General features: G+C 42.7%; 1 long non-coding RNA gene across 2 annotated transcripts; it reads left to right on the top strand.

The window, feature by feature from the left end:
* Positions 1-4120: 4120 nt before the first annotated feature.
* On the top strand, positions 4121-22216 carry LOC133460792 (uncharacterized). Of its 2 annotated transcripts, none has more exons than XR_009784158.1 (3): positions 4121-4184; positions 4392-4510; positions 22158-22216. It is a non-coding gene; the product is annotated as an uncharacterized LOC133460792 (long non-coding RNA). The 2 variants fall into 2 exon arrangements; XR_009784159.1 differs by lacking the exon at positions 22158-22216 and adding an exon at positions 19434-19507.
* The last annotated feature ends 3034 nt before the right edge of the window (positions 22217-25250 follow it).

Genomic DNA, 25250 nt, shown 5'->3' with positions numbered 1-25250 from the left:
CGCGGATGCCGTCTGGCCCCGAGGCCACCCTGGGCCCGGTCCCGAGAGCGGCTTTCTCGGCGGTTACGCCGAGGGCGACCTCCCGACTGTTCCCGCTGGTCGGCCCGACGCCGAGGGCGGCCTCCCCACCGGTCTCGGCATCCGTCCGAACCAGGAAGGCCCGGGGGCACAGACGGCGGTTCCGGGCTTCCTCTCCCGCTCCGGGAGGGCAGGGGGGGGAGTAGGCTCGGCCGGACGGACCCCAGTGCGAGTTTGGCGTTGGGGGTGTGTGGCAGGGTGGAGGTGCAGCCACTCTGGTTGATTGGGTCACAGGTGTGTCCCATCAACCTCTCCACCCTGCCTGCCTTCATAAGGCATGGCTGCTGCTGGAAGGAGGCTGGTGTGAAGGAGCTGTTGGTGAGACTGAAGCTGGATCTGCTGACCTGTGTGGTGCTTGTGCACGTGTGGCGTGAATAAAAGGGTTCTGCACAAAACTCCGTGTCCTCCTCTATCCTGTCGGTCAGGCCCCGTAGCAGTAGCCGTGCTACAAGGTCCCTACTAGAACCTACAACAGTGGTTTTCCCTCAGCTGTACAGACTACGGTTCTCTAAACGTATTCTTGTCCAGGGATCTTCCAGGTCTCAACTCCTCGTTGCAGGGACAGGTCAGGGGTTCTAGACCGCTCGTTACAATACAGTCCAAGTCCAGCACCCGATCTCCATGATCCCTGCAGGACCAGGACCACTGCTGCCTCCCTGCAACAGAAAATGGTGAGTCTGGTGAACGCAGACACTCTTCAACAATTTCAGTCAGCATCTCCTCCCCCACCCTGGACCCGGAAGACCCTGCCGATTACAGACACATATCCAACCTAGAAAGGCCTTGAAGACTAACCTCTTCAAGAAACACTATTGAAGAACTGCTGTTTATTTCATTTTTATGTTTTATTTGTATATTTGTGGAAATATCTGACTTTCTCATATGCATGTGTTGAACGAGGAGACTTTTCTTTCAGGCTGCAACTGAATCTATTGGAGGTTGAACTGCAAACGATTACAAATAAAAGCCAAACATTGCAAAAGTCACAAAAATATAAACTTCATCAAACTTTTTTCCAGTCGATAGTTTGCAGGTACCCTCCCACTGCTCACAGAAGGTGATGCATGAAACAGTTTAGAGGTGGCTGTGGTTTTTATGCTGTTACTTCCTGACAGTTTTCTATTGAAAGTGAACTAAACAACAAAGAAACAAGTGTTGTCAGGTCAGTTACAGTTTGTCTTTCAAGATGTCAACAAAAATTCAAACTGCACCAGATTTGAGAGTAAAATTTAGCAGAGAGGTTCATAAATATGGAAGAGACCAAGATCAATGTGAAATAGAGACGTTGGACGAAGGAAACCAACTCTCTGATCCGGACTTACAACAAACTGGTAAGCAGCAACTCATGAACTTGTCTCAGTAACACTTGATGCTAAAAGGTAGTTTCTGGTGATTTGGTTTAAAACATAAACCATTATCAGTCATTACCAGTAACAGATGACATCATCATCCATTTCAGTTTCTGTAACTACAACGTGAACAAGATTATTTAAGACTTATTTAAAAAAGTTTGTATTACTTTCATATGTGATTTAAAATTTCAGACATTCTACATTAGTTTAATAACAAGACAAAGCTTCACAAGAGCTTATTGGTGGATTCTCTATTTTTTGCTTTTGTAGAAAAAAACAACCAGAAGAACCTCCCAGCTGTGAAAAGAAACAGTTTCAGAGTTTTCAAAGTGTTTCTGGGAGTGTTTTATCTTCTGGTTCTGGTTGGATTCATCATACGCTGTGAGTATTTGTATCTTAATATGTCTGATGTGTTTTATGCCACATTAGATGCACTTAAATTGAAATAATTTGATGCTTTTGTTTCCCATGGACCCTTTAGGGATGAGATTAAAAAGAAAGTAGAGAAAGACTGTACAAGTAGCACTTGCCAGGCCATTGGGAGACACTGAAACCATCAGGTGGAAAAAACTGGAACAAAAGTGGTAAAAGGATCAGTGGTCTCTGTTCTCTGTTCAGCTCTGTAGCTTTCAGAGTTTCTTTGACTGAATCAATGTAATAATGGAAATAATTGACTGAGGTGAACCGAGGTGGTTCATAGATCATCACAAGGTCACAGTTTCCACTGGGGACAGGGGGGACATGTCCCCCCCACTTTTTAAAATCATGTTTTTGTCCCCCCCCCGCTTTTTACAGTTTAAAAACTAACGGTAGGCTCAGCCTGTAATTGCAAATCATCAAGACACCCTGTGCGAAGGTACTGACGGCACGGCCCTGATAATGTGCTGCATAAGGTGTACTGAGTACATCTGTATAATAAGAAACTCTCAGTGGTTTTATATATGGATGGATGATACTCATCGTAAAGTATTTTGGAGAAAACATAAGTTTGAAAGTTTTTCCATTTACATCAACATCATCTCACAACTTTTTTCTCACCATCATGTTTGAGCCTGTAAATAAAAATGAAACTAGTTCTTTCTTTCACACCTCACACCTCACTTTGACGAGTGAAGGGCTTCCTGTCAACAGTAATGCTGCACTTAGCTTTATAGTTAGTTCATAGTCGTCTTAAACTGTGTAAGTGGAGACAGATATTGAGAAAGCTGGGCCCGGTTTACATGCACGGTACCAGGTGTGGTTTTATTTCTTTTCCCCACAGAAGAGTGTTCCCCAGTACAGATCCTCGAGGGCCCTGCATGTTTTAGAGGTTTCCCTGCTCCAATACATCTGATTCAAACTTAAATGCAGACCCTGGTGAAAAGACGATGGTGTTTGGTTTAATCGCACTTGTGTGCACTTATGTCTTAAAACCCAGAGTCTTGTTTTTAAATTCCAAAATAAAGAACAGTATTAAAACACTGAATGATTGTATTAAAAAGAAATAAAGTCATGACTGTTAGGATTACCTTCCGGAACAGATGACAGTCAGAGCCTGTTCCCCAACCTGAATTTTTAATTGTTTTATATTTTTTTTACTCCAATATATATATATATATATATATATATATATATATATATATATATTCTGACATTTTTACAGTAGAGCATTATCCAACAACAGCCTTAAATTAAATGATATCTGTTCATTTAAAACAAAGTCACCTTGGAAGTCAACCAGCTGAAGACCAAACTCAACCAACTGAACAAAACCTACAATCAGCTGCTCAACAATGTTTCTGGTAAGAAAACTGTTAAAATTAGCAAAAAAAACTCAAGCTACACAATCACCACCTAAAACGTTCAACTTTAACTTTAACACAGCAGAAAAAAGATTCAGAGAACTAAATAAATTTTAATGTGACATTTTTGTTTCCAACAAGATTAAAACACTTGAGAAATATGGACAATATAAATCAGGGGATAATATAAAAAAAGATCTGAAAGTGAGTGATCGAAATTAGGAGAAATTAAAGCTGCAAGCAGCGATGAACGGGCCCTCGCACCCTTGTGCGCGTTCAGGCTGCAGTGGAAGCTTGTATGACTTGATGTAGATTCTTCAGATCTGGACATTTAGTGGATGAAACACCCACGACTCTCTATATCAAACCATTCAAAAGTTATGTCAGAAAGTAGGAACTATCAAATATGGACCAATTAGATGAAGGGGGGCGCGCTTTTTGGCGTCTAGCGTAGCCAAGGTAACACTTTTGACTGAGAAAATGCGCATCGTCGCAGGATCCAGTCTAGGGATGGGAATTGATAAGATTTTTTCGATTCCGATTCTCTTATCGATTCTGCTTATCGATTCGATTCCCTTATCGATTCTCATTTGGAAAAAAGGAGAAGAAACAATTTTAGTATCAACTTTGTTTTAATAAAACAAAGTTGATACTAAAATTGTTTCTTTGTTTCAATTTCTTTGTTTCTCCGATCTTTTTTGTTCAAAGATATAAAACTTTTATATCTTTGAACAAAAAAAATATGAGGTCTTAAGATGCCCCTAACCCATCTGTGATGCTCATTAACATAAAATCTTTCTAAACCACTTGTCTGTCTGATATCTGATATGAAGGAGAATGTCATGAAGGATGGAGAAGATTTGGATCCAGTTTTTACAGAAAATTCACAGAGAGTAAAACCTGGTCTGAGAGCAGGAGGGAGTGTGAGGAAAGAGGAGCTAATCTGGTGATCATTAACAGCAAAGAGGAGCAGGTGGGTGTTTGATGTCAGTGTATTTGATGTTACTGCAGTTTTCTGTTACTTGTGTTCTCCACCTGCTGTCAGTCTGTGCTGCTTCTGTCTCCATCCTGATGGATTTCAGTTAGAAATGTCTTTTTAAATCATTTAGACAATCATCAGGATACTGCGACAGATATGCAGATTCATGACGGCAGAAACTACTTTTGTCTTGTCATTTAGGATTTTGTGGGACAACTGGACACGAATGAAAACTCCTGGATTGGTCTGAAAGCTGAATTGTCGACATCGAAACGGATATATGAATGGAAATGGGTGGACAGGTCACCACTGACAACAACGTAAGACAGTGTTTCTTTTACAGTTTCATTAAAGTCATTTGGCGTCCCATCCGCAGGACAGCGTGGGAAATTCCGGTCACAATTGCAACACATTTTGCAGCACACAGCCTGTTCAAGGCAACGGAGAGATACGCTAGAGGCTTCATTCGTTTTGGTTTGGAATGCTTCATCTGACATTATTACTAGAAAACTTAAAACGTATACAAATTTTTTTTCATAAATCCTGTCTCAATCCTGCCTCATGCTCCTTTAACAAGGGGCAAGTTAACCTGCATGGGGAACTTTCTCCAGCATAATCGTGCCAGCTGGTATCAGACCGGGAACAGCGACACTAGCGGCCAGAGCGAGAACTGCAGGTCACGTACGCGTTCAGTGTCTTTTTGAGAACGTGCCTGTCGACGCGCCAAATGAACGCAGGATACGCGTGACGTCACGCGTACACGTTCTGAACTGCAAGCATAGACGGGCCTTTAGGCCGCATCCGAGCCGCCTAAGGGGACTGTACGGCCGTGGCCTCTCGATCAGGTACATGGCATGCGGTTGGATCAGGAACCTGTCGGCAGTGGCTGGCGTGAATCCACGTGGCTCTCTCTGCAACCTTGACTGCTGTCTCCGTCACCAGAAGAACTTGGCACGGCCCGTTCCATCGCCGAGCTTTCCAGTGTTTACGTCTGAAGTCTTTCACCACAATGTAGTCTCCCACTCCGAGGTCATGGAGTTTTGTCTCTGCCGGTTTGGGGAGGGCAGCCTTAACCTGTTTGTGAATATCAGAGAAAACAGACGACAAGGTTGCACAATATCGTAACATTTCATCTTCACAAAGGCCAGTGTCTGGCTGCTGCCTCTTAACGGGCCCAATCCCTGTGTTTAGAGGTCTCCCAAACAGGATTTCAAAAGGGCTCTGGTTCTCTGGCGCACCCTCATGTGCATCAGCACAATGGGGAGGTCCAGGACAGTTTTGTAGACTCACACACTTTAGCAAGTTTTTTTTTGAAAGTGCCATTTTCCCTTTCACATGCGCCACAGGAGGCTGGGTGGTAGGAGCCATGTTGTTTCATGTCAATTCCCATATACTCACCAACCAGTTTCAGTGCAGCACTCACAAAAGGAATGCCATTGTCTGAGCTGATTTTTGCTGGAACTCCCCATCTGGGAATTATCAGGTGCATCAAAGATTTTGCCACTCCAGCGGAGTCCTGCCTTGTTGTGGGGAAAGCTTCAATCCATTTAGAAAACATGCAAACGATGACCAAAACAAACTTTTTGCCTTCACTTGGTGTAAGTTCAATGAAATCCATCTGCAAATGCTGAAACGGTCTGTCTGGTGGAGGGTGAGCTGCCTGTGATACCTTTAACCCCCTCCCCACATTATTTGTTGAGCAAACATCTTTTGCAAAAATTATTGCGTAAGTTGTGAACCCTCTCGTGAACCAGTGTCTTCGTATTTCACTCACCATACCCCCCTTTGACACATGATCCAATCCGTGTGTCAATTTAGCATAGCGAAGGAAAATACATTTGGGGAGACATGGCCAGCCGTCGGGGCCCCCATCCACACACCGTCAATTACCCTGCAGTCTGCATTCTTCCAGGACTGTTTTTCAGTGTGTGAGGCCCTTAACTGCAGGTCAGCAATCTCAACAGAGGTCACAGCGGAGGAAGGAAAGAGCAGGGAAACAGCCTGTATCTTGAGAGATAAAGTTTGTTTTGCCGCAGCTCTCGCAGCTGCATTTGCTCAAGCATTGCCTTGAGAGATAAAACCAGATTTGTTAGTGTGAGCATTACATTTACACACAGCAATTTGTTTAGGCAGCAACATGGCGTCCAGGAGGGCAGCCACTAGTACGTGATGCGCTATGGGTCTACCTGTGGAAGTAAAAAAAATCTCTGTTACGTCAAATTTGGCCAAAATCATGCACAACACCCCAGGCATATCTGCTGTCAGTGTAAATGTTTACTGATTTCCCTTCAGCAAACTTGCATGCCTCTGTCAGCGCCACCAGTTCAGCTGTCTGAGCTGAGTTTTTGAGGACAAAGGCCCAGCCACACAGAGTCATGCAGCGTGGTAAATACAGCGACACTTGCAATGTTATTGCTCGTAGCAGGATCCCTGGAAGCAGAACCATCAACAAAAAAAATCAAAGTTAGCATTGTCAATTGCAACATCAGTCAAATTCAGGTCTTGGGGAACAAATGGATGTTAGCGTTGCCACACAGTCGTGTGGTTCTCCGTCCTCAGCTGTTGGCAAAAGGGTAAGGGTTAAGAACTTGTAGCACTGAAGTCGTGTAACCCCCCTTTTCATCCACAGTCTGGATGAAAAGTTGTTAACAGTCAGGCAGTCCAAGTATCGGAGGCGTCTGTAACGTCAGTTAGGTCAGTGAAGGCTTTGTCAGCCTTGACAGTCCAGGTAACAGGGTCTGATGCTTTTAGGCCTTTTCCATGGGCAATTGCTGCCAATGGTGCCTCAATGTCAGCATAATGCGGGACCCACTGTCGACAATAACTGGTGATGCCCAGAAATGACATCACTTGTTTATTAGTGACCGGTTTTGGCATTTTGGAATGGCCTCAATTCTGCCTGGCGGGAGGGATTTTCCCTCCCCCGAAATGACATGACCCAGAAACGTAACCTCTGTGCAGTTTGGACAGGCTGGCTTTATGCCCTTGTTCAGCCAAAATGGGTCAAAAGAGCCAGAGTAGCTTTAACACATTCGTCTCTGGTGATAGTACATGACTTCACGACAGACAAAATAAAGAAAAATGATTAATATGTTTCACGCTTGTGTCATAATCAACCCAATCATACACAGCTCATACTCGCAATGGCAAGAATCCCATTTCCATGCAATCCGGGTCAAATACAGTATCAAAAAAGTAATCTGCAACCATTCGAATGGTGAATCAACCATATTGCTGCCTAAACAAATTGCTGTGTGTAAATGTGTAAATGTAAATTGCTGTGTGTAAATGTGATGCAGCCTGCAGCAGCGCCCTTTTCTCCTTTTTTTTCTCCTATTTGCAATCTCCCATCAAAACCCATATTTCTTACGCCATTATCTGGAACATTGTCCCATTTTGAACACGCTTTTAGCCTTAAATTAGTTGTTTTCGAAGGTTTTAAGTTCCGTATATTATTTCGCACAAGATTTAATTTTTATTTTTTCCAAAATCTTTATTTCCTAGTTCAAGGGACGTCCAGTCGACTAAGAATCTTTTAGAAATTATTTTAGGAATAAGTTTGTCTGCTATTTTAGCCATCTTAAGCTTCTTTCAGCTCAGAAAGTTTTCCTTTTTGACAGTTTGGTTTTAGCGCTGATCTTGAGTGAACAATCGAAACTTTACTTCACAATGTTGGAAAACCGCAACATTGTTAATAAACAGTTTCAGTCATGAACATTAGACAAAAACATTGGACAAGACAACCATTAGACAAAACAGACAAACAAAAACCCATTCCCCTAGATCTATCGAGAGTAGTGTCTCTTACGTCAGCTGCCTCTCCTGGCTCAGGGAAACCCGTCACCCGGCCTCGGATCGGCGCAGGACAATAGCCTTGTCGCTGAAATCAGCACGGCTGCTTGATCCTACGTCGTGCCGACCCCACACGAGTGAACATATACATTTTACCATCAAAACAAAAGCAAACCAAAATTGACTGTCAGGATGCACTGGAACGCTGAGGAAAAAAAAACTTCAAACTTCAAAATCAACAACCGAAAACCATTCACTCTCTGCCGGAACCTGAGACAGAATAGTATGTGGATTCAGGTCGAATCTTTTTCACTTCTGGTCCATTTATATCACTTCATCTTATTTGTAACTCATTTTTAATTAACTGTGAATGAAGCGTTCCAATCTGGCATGTGATGCAAGAGTTTTCCTGCTGCAGAATAAAACAAAAAGTATAAATCAGCCCCCGCAACAGCCACAAGTATTATAATGAAGCCTTTAAAGAGCATATTGCAGGTTAGAATTTTTTCAAAAATTATACCTGACCTTATGTGAAAATGACTATGTGAGAAGTTAATGTAGGATTTAATATGTTTTACAAGACATAAGGGCACTTATTCAGAGGAAAAAGTGGCTGATTTTAGCCAAGCTCCTACAAACGCTTTTTTTTTCGAACACCGCGTCATATGACGCCACACCAGGGAGACGTCTCCACAGCTCTGCCCCATCTGACTGCCCAGACCCCGTACACACGTAGCCAGGTATCTGCTAAACCGAAGATATTTTCCTACGTTTGGACCTGTCATCCACATGAAAACGCAAATAAACAAATGTTTAAAAAAACTCCAGGCAAAGGGAAGATTTTTGAAAACTCCGTTTATGTAGATGCGTGTAGACCTGGTGTAGACAGAGACAACCGGAGTTTTGCGTTTTCGAACGTCACATTATGCTCCAAAACAACAACAAATCTGCTCTGAGTCTGACGTCTAACGTGCGACCCAGAACTACAGATGATCCACTATCTGTCCTCCAAGCTATTTATTAAATAAATGGTCTCTGCTCTGGACACCGTTACACCGACGCAGAGCCTACGCCATAGGGTACGCGGCGACGCGCAGCAGGGCTGCAGCTGGGCTGCAGCTGGGCTGCGTCGATTAACGCAGCAGCTCCGCGGCGGACACCGGGGGGAACTCAAGCTCGTTACCCGAGGAGGAGGCGCCGCTCCCGGGGAAGCGGCGCAGCAGGGCTGCAGCTGGGCTGCGTCGATTAACGCGGCAGCTCCGCGGCGGACACGGGGAAACTCCAGCTCGTTACCCGAGGAGGAGGCGCGGATCCCGGGGAAGCTGCGCCGCAGAGGCGGCCCGGAGGCTGGAAGACCAGATGATCTACAGGTTTGGAATGCTTATGAAAGTGGTCGAAAACGCATAACTTCGGTTCTGTGTGGAAGGGTTTTTTTTTTTTTAACAACGATGTAATGTGGATAAACGAAGGGGGGGAGTATTCGGTTTTAAAAATACCCGGCTATTTCGGATGCTTTTAATCAGAAAAAAGAGAAGATAATAAGCCTGTTTTCTGTTTAGAAAGTACAAACGTAGACAGATTACAAGTACTCACCCATTTTTAAGGAGTTTCGGAGTTTCTTTCAGGAGCACGGGCGGGTGCTGCAGTGAATAAAGGCGGATTTATGGTTCCGCGTAAAATCGACGGCAAGCCTACGCCGTAGGGTCTGCGTTGGTGCAACGCGGACCCATAAATCAGCCTTTTAAAAAGCGAGTTTCAGCTGTCAATCAAAAGAACGTGGGGGGACTAACGGGTAACGTAATTATAAGGCTGTGGCCTGTCATATTGGTGTGAATACACATTCACAACCTCTTCAGTGTCACAACTAACATTAAGATCCATTATTTTTCCTATTGTTGAATTCACCGCGCTCCCCAATGCGACGTCACTTCCGGTTCAACTTTTTCAGATGCGGAAGTAAAATACTTACTAAAAGTAAAATACTTCACAGGGGTCTCCAACCTGCAATATGCTCTTTAACTCACTAACAGTTCGGCATGAGTAAAATTACTGACACTTATTTAATTTTACAATTGTGTTCACGTAACTGGAATTTCTTTATTCATTAATAATCATGTCTGAGAGGATACTGATTACGGGCAAGCAGCTACCACAGCAGCGGGGTGTGTACCCACACGTCATGAATAATCTTTCCTGACACAATACTCAATTCCAGGTTTTTTAATAAATTACTTTATAATCTTATACAGATAAGTGTGCTGATTTCCTTCCCTTTGGACATTGTGTGTACACACATCTAAACAATCCAGACCTGCAAGTTGCCCTGTTAAATCTTTGAGGCGGTCAGGGGGTACTTAGGATTGTCTGCTTGATTAACGTTTCCTTTGTGGAAAAAAAATTGCGTTTTTATGCAACAAAAAGTATAAATTATTAGCTCCCACGAAATTACGGCACAGTTTTCCAAAATACCGGTCGATGATCAGATTAATTATTACAATAAATGAAAAAACAAGGTTCTTCTGTGTATGTGTATTTGGGTGCTCTCTCACGTGTCTGCAGCATGCCCTCAGCCGGCCCTGCGTGTCCGCCGGACCCCCACCGGCTCTCTCCCCCACCCCTAGTCAGTCCGGCCCCCCTTTTTCTGCGTCCCTGGCCTCATTCCCGTCTCTCGCCACGGTGGCAGTCTGTAGGCCCTTTCACACAGCCAGTTCGAGGCGGGAACGTTGCGCCTTTAAGCCGCCTCGCTGTTCTGTGTGAAAGTCACGGAGGCGGAATGGGGGGGCCAAGTGGCCCCACCAATAAGCCGGAAGCGGAGGTAGTCACAGAGCCGTCACAGAGACGGAACGGGGTCTGTGTGAATGACACAGCCGGCATGCCGGCATGCCACTAGACGCTGACGCTGTCGTCACGCCTCTGATTGCGGAACGCCGGCATGCTGTGTGAATTTACAGACGGAAGCGGCGTTATGCCGGCGTTGTATGGTTCTGTGTGAACCAACAAAGGCGGCGTATTGGCAGGACTTCTTTACACCAATATTGCGGAATCTCTGTGTGAAAGGGGCTTGTGACATCACGGGCCCTCACGTGTTCTGGCTCTCCCGCTGCACTCTCTTTCAGCCTTTGCAGGAATGCAGCAACAGTCTCTCCCTTTTCTTGGTGAGCGCAGGCTTTGTGCCAGTCAACAACAACGGGTAAAGCAGCTTGTTCGCCGTTGACAAAACTGATGTTATTGGCGTTATCCAACAAAGTGATAAACATTAGGGCTGCAACGATTCGTCGACGTTGTCGACAAAAATCGATAATCAAAATTGTCGACGATGAATTCCATTGTCGACAATTGTCGCCAGACTTGTTTTTCCAACGGAGTGAGGCATCTCACTTCAATACAATCTCTGCTGAGAGTCGAGCATGCGCGCCAGCGTCTCTGCCGAGCGGTAGCGGGTAAACAATAATGACGCCCCGTCCTGTAGCAGCTGCGCTTAACAAAACTTCTAAAGTTTTGGAGCCTTTTAGCCTGGATACGGTAAATAAAAAGATGACTTGCAAGGTTTGCAAAGCAGACCTTGCTTATCACGGGAGCATGTTGGTAATGCGAGGATTTGAAGAGAAAGCACGTCGAGTCTGGGTGACGGGTTTCAACAAATGATACACCAGTTCAACCCAGAGAACGTCCTGCCGTCCAGAACCGATTTCACCCACTTGATACAGAAAAAATATGAAACGTTTTATTTAATTTTTTATATAACACATTTGCCTGTCCTTAAAAAATGAAAAATAATGGACAGAAGTTTATTTATTTAGGGATTTATGTCTATACTGTCTGATCACTGTGCCTGTCCTTGGTTTTAAATAGGACATTTTATTAACTTTTTGTATGAACAGCGGCAAAGTTGAATAAAATATCTACAGGACTGTCTCAGAAAATTAGAATATTGTGACAAAGTTCTTTATTTTCTGTAATGCAATTAAAACAACAAAAATGTCATACATTCTGGATTCAAACTGAATCAACTGAAATATTGCAAGCCTTTTATTATTTTAATATTGCTGATTATGGCTTACAGTTTAAGATTAAGATTCCCAGAATATTCAAATTTTTTGAGATAGGATATTTGATTTTTCTTTGATTTTTCTTTGATCCGATTAGTCGACTAATCGTTTCAATAATCGGTGACTAGTCGACTATTAAAATAGTCGTTAGTTGCAGCCCTAATAAACATTGTAACCTTTAATGGCAATGTCTTTATTTGTGATGGATTTCTTTAGCCAGGTTTTGGACAAGACAAGAATGTCAGTATCGGTCGAGTTAGCCCAGATTTTCACTAGGTCTAGCTTTGGCAATAGACTTCTGACATTTAGGTGAATAACACAAAGCCCTGATCTAGATTTAAAGTCACATGGTGTACCCAGGCAATTAATATCTGGGCCAGGGTTAAAGGTACAGTCTGTAATCGTATTCAAAAACATTCAATTTTCAATTCAATTTTATTTATATAGTGTCTAATACAACAGATGTTATCTCTAGACACTTTCCAGAGATCCAGAACATGAACATAAACATAAACATAAACCCCCGAGCAATTATTATATAAACAATGGCAGGTAAAAACTCCCATAGTGGGAGAAAAGCCTTAAGCCAAACAGTGGCAAGGAAAAACTCCCCTTTAGGAGGGAAGAAACCTTGAGCAGGACCAGGCTCATAAGGGGGGACCCTCCTGCCGAAGGCCAGACTGGGGGAGTCAGGGACGTCAGCAGCACACAGCAGGCAGGTGGAAGCAGCAGCGGGATGACCAGAGGTGGGGGGGGGGGCGTCAGCAGCACACAACAGTCATGTGGAAGCAGCAGCGGGATGACCAGAGGGGGGGGGGGGGGGTGCAGGCAGGCGGAAGCAGCAACAGCAGACATCCACGTAGGCAGGTGGAAGCAGCAACGGGATGACCGGGGATGGGGGGGGGTGGGGGGCGGGAACACAGGCCAGAACGCAGCTCCCGAGGCTCCAGCCTGCAAACATGCACAAAAGAGAGAGAAAAAAAGGGGGGGGCCGGCACAAGAAACTACAGGAACGATGGACAAAAATGATAGCTATGAGATATTTATAATAAATAAAAATGGTAATGGAGAAGAGAGGCAGGGAAAAGGAGGAGAAGAAGGGTGAGAGGCACCGCCCAGCGGATCATGTCGGTGCCCCCCTGCAGCATAAGCCTATAGCAGCATATCTACCGCGAAGCTATATTTGAGACTAACTATTATAGTTTTGTTCTATAGCTGCAACTATGACTACTGACTCTAACACACTACAGCAGTGTTTCTCAATCCTGGTCCTCGAGTACCACTGTCCTGCATGTTTTTGATGCTACCCTGCTTCAGCACACCCATGATACAAGTACCTGTGTCATCAACAGAACTGTGCAGACCTTGGTGACAAGCTAATGAGGACCTTTAATTAGAATCAGGTGTGTTGGTGCAGGGAAACATCTAAAACATGCACAGTGGTACTCGAGGACCAGGATTGAGAAGCACTGCACTAGAGTTTACACTACCTAGAGATTTACCAACACCAGCTAGAGGTTTACTAAACACTAACTATAGGCCTTACTAAACAGAAAGGTTTTAAGTTTAGTTAAGTTAGTTTAGTTGTTAAAAACATTTGTTATACTGGGTGAAATGGTCTTTCCATCCTGAGAGTACCCAGTGAATAATGTGTTCAGAAAAAGGAAAGAAAAAAATCCGACCTCTCTGACAACTTTAATCCTGTAAAAACTCTGACCATCTGTTTTTTGCGCACCGAATGGCACGGATTGGTCAGAGGACCAGAGGATCGACAGGGGGGAAAGAACCAATCAGATGTCTACATTTTAAGTCCCGCCCACGCCCCCCTCTGTCCCATGCGCGCACTCTGCTTCTACTTCCCACGGGTCCTCCTCTGCTCAGAGTGTCCCAGAGTGTAACGGCTAGCCCTGCTAAAAAGGCTAAAAAAAGAAAGCCAAAGTGCGATTCTGCGGCGCAGGTTGTCCACTATTGGGGGTCTGCCACGGACCGTGGGGTCCGTGGGGATGGAGGCGTCTCCATCACGGCGAGGGCGGAGAGCGCCGGTGCGGGTGGCGGTGCGCTGCGGTGCCGTACAGGCTCTGGAGCCACGGCTACGCCATAGGGTACGGAGTAGCCTACAGTGTAGGGTACGGAGTAGCCTACAGTGTAGGGTACGCGACGACGTGCACCATTCTGCGTTGGTGTAACGCGGAACCATAAATCAGCCTTCAGTGTGTGCTCTGTTGGCTGTTCTGAACTTCTCTGTTGTTTTCATTTTGTTGGGACGTCGGGTCCCAACAACGCTGACGGGAGGGGGGCGGAGCGCTGACGGGAGGGGGAGGAGGGGGTGGGGCTTAGAGGAGGTGCCACTTTCAAATCTTGCTAGCTCTCCAACATTACAGACTATACCTTTTAAGTTCAATGTTACCAGACAATAAGAGCAGAAGAACAATCAAACCTTTCTTCCTTACTGAATGAGTAGGTACTGGCTGAACAAAACCATGCCTAGAAGTTGTTCTAGGACTTAGAGGATAAGAGTAAAATGTAAACAACGAATCATATGCACTAAGTAATACTATATAATGGGGTAAAATAATGTCAGAACAATACATGGACCAGGTGGGACACATAAGAACATTAAACGTGAAACACGTGAACGTGAACATTATTACCTGGGATGAAATAAAAGGGCAGTTTCACCACAAAGTTTTCCTGCAGACTAACTGGTTCTACCAACATCAACAGAAAACCGTTTGAAGGTTTTGTCTGTAAAACTGCTGCACAAACTGGTAAAACAACAGCTCAACTATGACTCCTTTATCACCAATGGAACATGAAGATTTAGAGACTGAAAACCTTGACAGTGTTTCTAGTGTTTCCTCAGGGGGGTCGTCCACACTGGGAGGTGTGCCTGCTCCGCCTATGGGGGTGTCGTCATGGGGGTCCCTCAGGCCTGGGTAGCTGGGGGAGGGACTCCACCTTCTGTGTGGGGTCTGTCCTGGTCTGTCCAGGTTGGGGGGGTCTCTGTGGCGATGCTCCTTGTGGTCGTGGCCGGTGGAGCCTCTCGGTGTGGACGGCCACCCATAGGTAGTGTTTTCCTCACCTGGATCGTTAGTGCTAAGCCATGTCACCAGTCCACTTATTGTGTGTGTGTGTGTGTGGGCGTGTGAGTGTATGCACATGTGTATGAGTGTGAGTGAGGGTGTGTGTATGCGTGGGGGGTGGGGTCGTATGGGATGTTTTAAATTGTACTTTTGATTGTTATTTTATCTCTGTATGTAAAGCACCATGAGTTGCACTTACACTGCATGAGTTGGTGCTATATAAATAAATAAAGTTTAAGTTTAAGTGTCTGAGAGGATTCACAGTAGGACGTCTTCAGCAGAGCTGAGTGTGGTTGGGAACCAGTGGTGTGAAGTAACGAAGTACAAGTACTTCGTTATTGTACTTAAGTAAGATTTTTGAGAATTTGTACTTTTATTGATACTTTCATTTTTCTGTACTTTTACTTTTACTTCGTTACATTTTCAAGGGAAAAAATCGTACTTTTAATCCGCTATATTTAAAATTGGACACGTCGTTACTCGCTACAAATTAAAGAACAGCACAGCGGGGGCTGATTTATGGTTCCGCGTTACACCGGCGCAGAGCTACAGCGTAGGGTACGCGGCGACGCACACCCTACGCCGTAGCCTACGGCGTAAGGTGTGCGCGATTTAACGCGGAACCATAAGGCGGACGGGAAGCAAGGGGGGCCCGTGAATAAACCGAGAAGGAGCCGCAGCTCGCGGGAGAGTTGCGCCGCAGAGGCAGGGCGGAAGGCCGGAGGAACCGCCGTCGCGTCGAGTACCGATGAGGACTAAAGCCTGAATTATGGTTCCGCGTTAAATCGACGCAGAGCCTCGCCGTAGGGTACGGGCACTGCGTTGGTGTAACGCGGAACCATAAATCAGCCTTGAGCGGCAGCCGACGCGTGTCCATGCGCACCATTCTTTGATTCCACCCCTTCTAAGGTGGTTTTGGCATTTAAAAGTTCAAAAGTCTCATCCTTTATCAGCTGGGGTTGCTTAATGTTGTCACTGCATACTACAGGCTGGGGATAGACCTGTCAGCGGGGCCAATGGGGTACAGCAGCAGTGATGAGCAAAGGAGAAATTAAGATGGGGTAATGGAAACAAACGCTAAAGGGGTCAGAATAAAAATATCACCATTATTGTTGTAAGCAAATTCTTGGATTCTTCATTTCTTTGCAATCCTTTTGAAAATAATTTTGTACTTTGAATTTTGTACTTTGTACTTTGTACTTTTTACTTTTATACTTAAGTACATTTTACACCATGTACTTTTGGTACTTTATTATATTTAATTTGAGGTACTTTTATACTTTTACTTAAGTAATGTTCTTAATGGGTACTTTTTACTTTTACTTAAGTAATTTCAAGCAGAAAATGTGTACTTTTACTTAAGTACAATATTTGTATATATTTGTACTTTTTCCACCTCTGTTGGGAACAGAGACACTAATGAGCATGTGCAGGGAGATGGAAAACCAGGAAGCAGATCAGCAGGAGAGAAGAGATTTGTGGAAGATGTGCAGACTGAGCTGCTTTCACTGGAATAAATGAATGGATACCATGTTGGAGTATTTAACCCTCCGGGACACCTTTAATAATTGTTACACTCTGACCCCTTCGCGCAAAAAACGCGCTTTTCATAAGGTAGCTATAAAACATATTATACATTAATATTATGTATAATATCTGACCTAAGTATTGATATCAAATATTCATGATTTTTTAAAGATTTAACCCTTTAAATGCCAGGTTTTTGTCACGATGCCACCATGTTTTTAGATGAAAAAAAAATGAAAAATTGAATTATTTTCAATATATTACATGCAAAGTAGATTTTTTTGTTTTGGGTTATTACAGCCTGGGACATGTCAATGATGAGTAGCAACATTGATTTTCATGCATTATTATTTTTTGTGCAGTGTCAAATACTCACACTTTGACCCCTTCGCGCAAAAAACGCGCTTTTCATAAGGTAGCTATAAAACATATTATACATTAATATTATATTCCACTTTAATTGAGCTAATTTCTTTCACCAATATCTGACCTAAGTATTGATATCAAATATTCATGATTTTTTAAAGATTTAACCCTTTAAATGCCAGGTTTTTGTCACGATGCCACCATGTTTTTAGATGAAAAAAAATGAAAAATTTAATTATTTTCAATATACTACATGCAAAGTAGATTTTTTTGTTTTGGGTTATTACAGCCTGGGATATGTCAATGATGAGTAGCAACATTGATTTTCATGCATTATTATTTTTTGTGCTGTGTCAAATACTCACACTTTGACCCCTTTTGTGCAAAAAACGCGCTTTTCATAAGGTAGCTATAAAACATATTATACATTTATATTATATTCTACTTTAATTGAGCTAATTTCTTTCACCTACATCTGACCTAATAATTGATATCAAATATTCATGATTTTTTAGAGATTTAACCCTTTAAATGCCAGGTTTTTGCCATGATGCCATGTTTTTAGATGAACAACACAGGAAACACAGAGCAGCAACATTGATCTTCATGCACTATTATTTTTTATGCATTTCAAAAGGAAGCTATAACACATACTTTTTTACCCAGAAGTGAAACAATGAACAATGAACCAGGAACAGTGAGCAAGGAACATCAAAACTGACTAAATAACATTCAATAACAGCAACAAAATTGTGTCAGAGAGAAAGAAAGAGACTCTGTGTGTATGTGTGTGCGTGTGTGTGCGCGCGCGCGTGTGTGTGTATGTGTGTGCGTGTGTGTGTGTGTGTGTGTGCGTGTGTGTGTGTGTGTGTGTGTGTGTGTGTGCGTCTGTTTATGTGCGTCGGTGTGTGTGTGCGCGTGTGTGTGTGTGTGTGTGTGTGAGTCAGTTTAGGTGAGGCAGGAGCTGCAAACAATTTGGTAGTGCTCCATGCAGATGGGATGGCACACTTTCTGCAGGTGGAGCAGCAGCAGCTGGTGCTCAAAACATACTGCCTCCTCCTCTGGGTGGTGTGTGGGGATGGGCTTGCACCTGAGCTTGGACCTGGGTCTCCTTTTGAGTTCAGCACCAACACCAAGGCCGCAGCAGCTGGTGTGCGGGGAGGTGGCGTCTCCTTGCCATTTGTGGAGCCACAAGAGTCTTCCCCAGCTCCTCAATGAACAGCCTCCTCCGCTAACCTTTTCCCCGTTGCCATGAGGGATCCACGGTGGTCCAAAGGATGAAAGCAAATTTCACTGCCACTGAATTTCCCCACTTCTGGAAGTCTCATCTTCCTCACTGTCAGAGGACACATCCGAGCTCTCAGAAGACGATTCAGACACCGGTTCCTCGTCTGTAGTATCTGTGTTCTCTGTGTCAGATTCCTCTTGCTCGCGATCAGAATCAGACTCCATCACTATGTCCAAAGCGTTGTGCACTCAATAGGCTCTCTCCATCTTGCCAAATAAGAAATGACTAGTTCCACAGGTTGTATTTTTATAAACTTTGGCTGCAGTCGCAGCTGTGTAAACGACTCAACAAAAAGCATGATTCTCTCTATGGCTGCACCTTTCATGTGATTCAAAATGCCCCATGTTTGGATTTATTTGTGTTTATGGACCTCTTGTGTAGGTGTGTGTGGTGTGCATTTATACAAAATAATCTTAGAGGGGCTTTGAACTTCTGCACAAAAACCATGTGAATGAATGAAAACAGTGGCACTTGAAAGCCTTTGCTCATAATGTCATAAGGTCACACACACACTCACACACACACACACACACACACACACACACACACACACACACACCACACACACACAAACACACACACACACACACACACACACACACACACACACACACACACACACACACACACACACACACACACACACACACACACACACATATACTATATATAGACCAGATTGACACCTAGATATAATAAAATGCATTTATTATGCTTTAATGGAAGCGAGTTCAAAAACTGAAGTTTGAATGGGTTTCAATGGTGCGTTTTTTGCGCTAAGGGGTCAGAGTGTAACAATTGTATTTTACAGAGTGTATTTTAGACTTACTGTAGGAGCTGAGCTGAAAATATAAAGATCATATAAAAATACACAATCTCACCAAAATTCATGCCATATGGATGAACTCAGCCAAAATTATCCAAAAATGAAAAGTGAAAAGCGCGTAAAATGCGCCTAGGTGTCCCGGAGGGTTAATGAAGACCTCATCCAACATCTGGAATCAGACCAAAAGTTCCTTGTGATCTTTAAACAGTGAACATTTGTGTTAAAAAATTAAAGAAGGTGTCAGTTTGATCAGAAATTGAAAATAATCTTAATTTTCATCTCAGCTGAACATGTTGTTTTAATACTTCACAGGTTCTGGGCTGCAGGATCATCTCAACATCAGTATGACCTACTTGAATATGCTGCAGTGTGTTGCACTAATGAAGGGAAATGGAAATATTCATATCACACTTTCACTAATAACTGGATCTGTGAGAAGTAAAATTAAGCTTTCATTGTTGAATTCTGAATAACTTCAGATAACATTTGGTCACTTTCATTTATTGTGTTTCATGTGTCATTTATAAATGTGTTTATTCTGAACTTCATCATGTGTACAGGCTAGTGAAGCTGTCATCAGAACTACAGGAGAACTTGATAATGCTGAAGTAAAATATAATTATTTTAAATAAGTATAAATGCAGTTTTTCTTCACTTTGTTTATTAGTTCTTCTAAAAAGGGTTTTATTTTTAAAAACACTGGACTTAAAACATACTTAAAAACACAAGACGTTTCGGTGTTCATCCAAACACCTTCATCAGTTGTTTGGTCCACAGGAAGTAGCTCTGGCAGTTATAGACTCAAAGGAGTCACATGACTAAGGTCACATGACTGCTCAATGAGTGAGCCAGAGAAGATGGTGTCCCAGGAGCCTAAACAGATGCCCCTCCCCCCACCTGTGAGGTGGAGCAAGTTGGTTGGTCTGTTAAGCGCCGGGGTAATGTCTTCAAAACAGCATTGTAAGACGAGGACAAATGATGTCTCAGTCCCCCCCCTCTATTTAAAGAGGGCCGCTCCACTTTCACATAGATGGCCTCCCTTACGCCCCTCTCAAACCATCCATCCTCTCTGTCCAGGACGTGGACGTCCTGATCCCTAAAACTGTGTTTTTCTTTTTGTAGGTGGGTGTAGACTGCAGAGTCTTGTCCCGAAGAATTCCCCCTCCTGTGTTGCGACATGCGTTTGCTGAGCGGCTGTTTCGTCTCCCCAATGTAGAGCTCTTTGCACTCCTCTGTGCATTTCACTGCATACACCAGGTTGCTCTTTTGATGTTTGGGAATCTGATCCTTAGGGTGGACCAACCGCTGTCTCAAGGTGTTTTTAGGTTTAAAGTACACAGGGATGTTGTGCTTGGAGAAAACCCTTCGGAACTTCTCAGACAGTCCAGCCACATATGGAACGACAACATGACTTCTTCTGGGTTTTGGAGTTTTGGTGTTTCCTGGTTTTGGATCTTTCTGCTGGTTCTTTTGTGTTTTGGTGAAGGCCCTGTTTTAACGCTTGCTTTATATGTTTCTGTTCTTTGTCCCTTGCCTCTGGGTTGGTGGGCACGGTCTTTGCCCGATGTTGTAGGGTGCGGATCACTCCCAGTTTGTGCTCCAGAGGATGGTGAGAGTCAAACATCAGGTACTGGTCGGTGTGCGTGGGTTTTCGATAAACCTCCACTTGAAGCTCTCCTTCTCCTCCCAGGCTTATACCACAGTCTAAGAAGGGAAGTTGATTTTCCCTCATCTCCTCTTTTGTGAATTTGATGTAATTATCCACAGAGTTGATGTGGTCAGTGAAGGGGCCGATTTCATTGGTCTTCATCTTCACCCATGTGTCGTCCACGTACCTGAACCAGTGAGTGGGACGAGCTCCACTGTAAGTCTCCAGTGCCTTCCTCTCCACTTCCTCCATATATAGGTTGGCCACAATGGGAGACACAGGGGAGCCCATAGCACAGCCATGCTTCTGTCTATAGAAGACCTCTTTATATTTGAAATAGGTGGTACTCAAACATAGCTCCAACAGGGTGCTCACCTGGTCTGGGTTGAGTTGTGTTCTGTCCCTTAGTGTGTGGTCATGGCTCAGTCGTTCCCGCACTGTCTCGACTGCCAATGCTGTTGGTACGCAAGTGAACAGGGATGTCACATCGTATGACACCATGGTTTCATCTTTCTGCATAGAGAGTCCACTGATTTTGTCCACAAAATCCTTAGAATTCTGTATGTGGTGTGGCGTGTTACCAACTAATGGAGCTAATACAGTGGCCAGGTATTTTGCAATGTTGTATGTAACTGAGTTAATGCTGCTGACAATTGGTCTGAGGGGGTAGTTGTCCTTGTGTATTTTCGGTAAACCATAAAGACAAGGTGTGGTTTCTCCTGGGTACAAACGATAGTATAGCTTGCGGTCTACAACTCCTTGTTTTTCTAAAGACTGTAGGCAATTGATTACCTGTTTCTTGAATTTGCTGGTGGGGTCTCTCTTCAGAAGTTCATATGTGTTATGGTCTCTCATATGTTTTAAGTCCAGTGTTTTTAAAAATAAAACCCTTTTTAGAAGAACTTTCTACCTGGATAAATGAATCTCCACAGACATATTTGTTTATTAGTGTTGTTTTAATTTGATGTGTGAGGAATGAAGAGATATTGGTAAAAATAATTGTCTTTATTCTGCTACATTTACATAAACATTTGTCCTCTTGCTTCATTTTCCCAAAAAACATCAGAAATGATATAAACAAAATGCAAAGTGTATTTCAGGAACAGAGGGGAAAAAATCATTAAACAAGTGAACTTGACAACAGCTGTTGGATTAAATGTTTCGGACAGAAAGTCTAAAGTTACAATTTAGTTGTTTTTAACATGAAAGTGTTAGAACATGAGGATCTATCTTTCCCAGAAACAGACCTGGATCTTTTATTAACGTGTTTTTTTTGCCAGTTTGATATCAAGTTTATATTATTTCTACTCGTAATGTTCCTGGATTCGTAATAAAGATGCCGTCTTCAACTTAAGTGTGTTATCTGTTTTATTTTTTCCATTTCTTAGAAAGTTTCTGAGGTTGAAACTGGAACTGATCAGCCAGAACATCACAGCCACTCGTCCAGTTTCTCCGTTATGGATCAGGTCCTCGTGGTCCTAAAACACCTCCAACCAGTCAGGATCTGAACAGAGACCTGAGGGAGTCCTGCAGTGTCTGGTACCAGGATGTTGGAAACAGATCATTCACACTTTCCAGGTCCAGTTGGATCCAAACACCAACATTCCAACTTCTGGCTTGAAGCTAAAGAGGAAATAAGGAAGCTGCAGTTTCTGGAGTTCACTAAAATGTCCAACTTTGTAGCAAAACTAAACATATTTACAGCCTGGTTAAAAAAGAAACAAACAAACAAAAAAAGTTTTCAATTAACATTTTTATTTAACTTTCTTGTAATTTGCTGCCCCCATGTGGCCAGAACTGGTACGGTGGTTTAAATAGCAGTGGCCACCTGACATGAAGCAGCAGAATCTGAAATCTTACATAAATATACAAGGGCCTTTCTGGAAACAATGTCATCTTATAGGCAACATATGTTTCTCTCCAGTCCACATTATCACTGTGTGATGATAAACCCCAGATGCCTCCAAGCTTAGAGACACGTTCATCAGTGGAGACAGTGTTCATCGAGGAGTCTAAATGTCTTCATGGCACAGAAAACTTTAACTCATTTAAATTCCATTAAACTTTCTGTTAAGTTCATAATAATCTAAATCTTTCTAAGTTGAATTCATCTTTAATCTTCTACTAGAACCTACAACAGTGGTTTTCCATCAGCTGTAAAGACACTACAGTTCTCTAAACGTATTCTTGTCCAGGGATCTCCCAGGTCTCAACTCTTACTGTTATTTATACATTTAATCCTGAAGTGCCGTTTACAATCCTATCACCCTCATGTAGGCAGCGCAGGTTCGAGTCCCGTCCTGTCCCACCTTGCTGCGTGTCTTTCACCTTGTCTCTCCCCATTTCATGTCCACCTGCTTTCCCAACAAAGTCCACAAGTGCTATAAAAATGTTAAAATGAAACAAAAGAAACGCTTCCAAATAGAAAAAAACAGGAAAATATCTACAGTGTGTATATTGTAACATGTGGAGCGCAATTAATGTAAATTAATACGTTAAATTTGACAAATACTTTAGTAATCCCAGCTAGAATTCCTCAAGTTCAGACATGAACAATAGCCCACATGTGGTTTAATTGAGAGTAGAGTGGGTTTAATTCGTACAAATCTGGGTTCAGTGAGCGAAACAACCAAAGACACAACTGGTGAATTCAACGACCGAGTTAACGCCTATTTGTACCTGTGTACTTTACATGTTTTCTTCTTCTTCTCTTCTGTTTACACACAACTAGAATATGGTCAGTTACGGTGAAAAAGTAGGTCGAAGGTCTGATTGCGGTCAGTTGTGATCATTATGTTTCCTATGTATGTGCAACAACGTGCATCTCTTTTTTCTTCTTTTTTCTTCATGGAACGTTCTGGGAACATTCCATGTCAAACAAACACAAACCCTGAATAACCGTTTACCGTTAGGTAGCATCAGTGACCTTAAAACAGGAAGTAAACTTTATTGTAATAACACTTTTCACGGATAAAATCACAATGTACTTTACAAAGCGCAAAAACATAGATAAGTTAATAACTTAAATGGTGAACATATGATAACTACAAAAATATTAAATAAAATCAAATAAAAGTGGTTGGAATGTCCTAATGATATCTGTGGTGGACACCCGGTTGAAATGTGTGGATTAACACCCATTAACTCGTGTTTTACAGACAATGTCTTGTTATGGTGGTAATTGTACGGACAGTCCATGTAATACTTGTGTTTTTCTGTTTTTTATGTATGTGATTTTTCTCGTTTTATTATAGTAAATTAACTGCAAGGATGTTTTTTTTTCTACTGTAATTTAAGTTTATGTCCAGTAGGGGGTGCAGTGTCATTGAGATGGCTCAGTTGGGAGAGTGCAAGGTTGCAGGTTTAAAATCGATATGGATAGATTTCACTGTATTGAAGATAATTCATCTTAATGCTGAGAATGAATTTGGAAATATGAATTCAGGTTCAGAAATAAATGTCTGTTTATGCAGCATTTCACTTGAACAATGTCATCATGACTGACTATTCTCAGCAGAGTAACTGTGATTACAGTGGAGGTTGAATAAATATATTTGTGATGTTGTGATAATTGAAAAGTAAGTTGTACTTGAGCCCCAGTTTAAAATGACTACAATGTCTTCTAGTTGTGCCAAATGAAACATGAACACGTCACGGACACAAATTTAATGGATATAGACCATTATATGCCACATAAATGACTGTCAGGACGTGCGTAAAAGAGTCCTAAACTTGGAGCAGGTCTAGTTTGTGTAAAGTATCTAAAACAGTAGACTGAAGCTTGGACCTTCATGTCTTGTATTTGTGTTTTTATATAGAAACACGTTGAGCTGATGTTTGAGCATCTCTCTGTTAAAGCAGGTGTTGTAGCTGAATCTGCTTTCTCACAGACTTTTACTTGTTCCTGAGAAATTGATCTTAGAAAAGTACAATACAATCTTAAACTGGACCCTGACTAATATATTTGTCAGTTACCAAATACTTAACTCTAGAATTTAACTATAGTTCATATATTGTAAAAGTCACAAAAAATATAAACTTCATCAAACTTTTTTCCAGTCAGAAGTTTGCAGGTACCCTCCCACTGCTCACAAAAGGTGATGCAAGAAACATTTCAAAGGCAGTTTTTTATGCTGTTACTTCCTGACGGTTTTCTATTGAAAGTTAACTAACCAACAAAGACACAAAGTGTAGTCAATTCAGTTACAACTTGCCTCTCAAGATGTCAACAGAAATTCAAACTGCACCAGATTTGAGAGTAAAATTTAGCAGAGAAGTTCATAAATATGGAAGAGACCAAGATCAATGTGAAATAGAGACGTTGGACGAAGGAAACCAACTCTCTGATCCGGACATACAACAAACTGGTAAGCAGCAACTCATGAACTTTTACTTAGATAGAAGTTCGGACACTGTTTTTTTTCCCCCTGTTTGTATTACGTTTTTGTTGTTGTTGCTTTTTTTCCTGTATGTTTTGAATT

The sequence above is a fragment of the Cololabis saira genome, chromosome 15 (assembly GCF_033807715.1).
Source record: "Cololabis saira isolate AMF1-May2022 chromosome 15, fColSai1.1, whole genome shotgun sequence".
NCBI classification, from domain to species: domain Eukaryota; kingdom Metazoa; phylum Chordata; class Actinopteri; order Beloniformes; family Belonidae; genus Cololabis; species Cololabis saira.
The sequence above is the reverse complement of the archived record's forward strand: the minus strand, read 5'-3'. Positions and strand labels throughout refer to the sequence as shown.